Source organism: Salmo salar, chromosome ssa01 (assembly GCF_905237065.1).
Source record: "Salmo salar chromosome ssa01, Ssal_v3.1, whole genome shotgun sequence".
Classification (NCBI taxonomy): Eukaryota; Metazoa; Chordata; class Actinopteri; order Salmoniformes; family Salmonidae; genus Salmo; species Salmo salar.
Genome location: NC_059442.1, coordinates 17,980,523 through 17,983,022, shown reverse-complemented (window position 1 = coordinate 17,983,022; position 2,500 = coordinate 17,980,523). Strand labels below are relative to the sequence as shown.

General features: G+C 40.0%; 1 protein-coding gene across 7 annotated transcripts in view; it reads left to right on the top strand.

Annotated features, from left to right (window-relative positions):
* The first annotated feature begins 1,105 nt into the window (after nt 1-1,105).
* Nucleotides 1,106-2,500, top strand: part of LOC106570236 (protein GREB1) — a 96,906-nt gene continuing 95,511 nt past the window's right edge. For 4 of the 7 annotated variants that reach the window (XM_045714802.1, XM_045714800.1, XM_045714796.1 and 1 more), the window contains exon 1: nt 1,794-1,958. The gene's annotated coding sequence lies outside the window, so the exon portion shown is untranslated. Of the gene's footprint in view, nt 1,145-1,792; nt 1,959-2,500 lie in introns of those variants that run through there. The other 3 variants (XM_045714792.1, XM_045714795.1, XM_045714811.1) reach the window with 3 other exon arrangements.

The following is a 2,500-nucleotide window of genomic DNA, read 5'->3' as shown; positions in this document are numbered from 1 at the left end:
CCAAAAAACTGTGCAAACTAGAATGCTATTTGGCCCTAAACAGAGAGTACACAGTGGCAGAATACCCGACCACTGTGACTGACCCAAACTTAAGGAAAGCATTGACTATGTACAGACTAAGTGAGCATAGCCTTGCTATTGAGAAAGGATGCCGTAGGCAGACCTGGCTCTCAAGAGAAGACAGGCTATGTGCACACTGCCCACAAAATGAGGTGGAAACTGAGCTGCACTTCCTAACCTGCTGCCAAATGTATGACCATATTTGAGACACATATTTTCCTCAGATTACACAGACCCACAACGAATTCGAAAAACAAATCAAAATTTGATAAACTCCCATATATATTAGGTGAAATACCACAGTGTGCATTCACAGCAGCAAGATGTGTGACCTGTTGCCACAAGAAAAGGTCAACCAGTGAAGAACAAACACCATAATAAATACAACCCATATTTATGTTTTTTTTTATTTTCCCTTTTGTACTTGAACTATTTGCACATTTGTACCACACTGTAGGCTACAAAACCATAATATCATATTTGAAATGTCTCTATTATTTTGAAACATTTGAGTGTAATGTTTACTGTACATTTTTATTGTTTATTTCACTTTCGTTGATTATCTATTTCACTTGCTTTGGCAATGTAAACATATGTTGCCCATGCCAATAAAGCCCTTTGAATTGAGTTTAATTAAATTGAAAGAGACAGATAGACAGAGAGAGAGAGATAGAGAGAGAGAGAGAGAGAGAGAGAGAGAGAGAGAGAGAGAGAGAGAGAGAGAAACGTGCAAACAAATTAAGCTAGTAGGCCTACCTTGTAGACTACCTGACTTGTATCAGGCCAGAGTCTTGTTATTTCTGTTTAGAATGAAAATGGTGGGGGGGGGGGGATTTTTCAACACTTTTCATCATCCTGTTTTATTTCATTTTATTGGTCTTTATTAAATAGAAACAGATATTCGATTGCAGCACACGACATGCGCTATATGCTCTACTGAAGGTCTACCTGTATGATAGGGTACCGTAGTTCCACTGGACATCCAGAAGATGGCGACAGCGCATCGCAAGGAGACAGAACCTCCTTCATGTTTAAAAAGTTAAGAGGCTGACTTCGAAGTTCCAATACGTTTTTATCGGTCAAGGTAAGCATGGCACGGTGACCATGGCGGTAACATAGGTGATTGCATAGGATAGGCTAACTCATCATTTTCCAGAAAGTGCCATAGGGTGGAGAGCATTAGCTTCTTATCGAATATCTCATATATAAAATAGGCTACACTCTGGTCTACTAGCATCCGTAAAATAACTTGTAGCATAGGTTTACACGGTTAACAGTCCTATACTGTAATGTAGTAATCTAATGGTGCGTTGGGTTCGTAGTGTAGTTTCGCGGCCAGCTATCTAAACTTGTTATCATGGTCGAATTACCGGCCTGGGTGCTAGACGGCCTGGTGTTAGACAGTCTCACTCAGTTGTCATATTAAAAACTACTCTCCACCCTATGGCACAATGTGTAGAACTGCAGGAAATTAGCTCTAAAACAGCTCATTTTCCTCTCGGCACAATGAGATCAATTGCATGAAATGACAATTGCACAATTATTCTCTCTCCCCCATGGCAAAATGTGTAGAACACAATCTTTAAAACTGCAGAATTGCACGAAATTAACTCTAAAACTTAAAAAATGCAGCAATGTGGTACGGATGTGGGTATGCAGACCCGCGAGCTACTGCGGCCCCCTATGAGGAGTTCAGGTTTTTTGTGGCCCCCACCCCCAACAAAATTGCCCGTCCCTGCTCCAGGGGATCAGGGGATTACACGAGTGTCAGTCCAAGTCACCCAGTTCTTCCACTCTACACTGACCGGATGACCGCACGTCTACTCGCGGAGATATGGACCTAATCATTTAACAAGTCGCTATTGGATTTGTATCGGCATTATCAGTTTGATTTGCAGGTAAGTTGACTTAATTTTTTTATTTGTGTGTCTGAGGCACATCGAGTTGCAAATGTGAGTGTTCTCTGACTCACGTTTGTGGCTGCTAATATTATGGAGGGACCCTTCGGACACAGCTTGCTGCGTGGCCGTTGTCTGATCTGCATAAGTAATATATTAGGATAGTGTTGTTACATTGTTGTAACACATGTTGTTACAATGTACCAAGAGTTTCGTTCGGAAGAACCGACAATTAAACATTAGGGGACATAATAGGTTATTTGAAATCTGACGTTACAGCTATTACATTTAACAACCCATTTAAATTATATTCAAAAACAAGACGCGCAACTAGCCTACACGTGTTCCATAGAGAATATAATGGGAGATTTTCACAAGTATATATTGACACTCCCATATGGTACTTTAATGTTTTGAATTTCACCGTTTTGAGTTTCAATGTTTTGTGTTTCAATGTTTTGAGTTTTAATGTTTTGAGTTTCAATGTTTTGAGCCTTGAGTTTCTTTTTTTTATGAGTAAAATTCAGAGGTGTTTTTAGGAT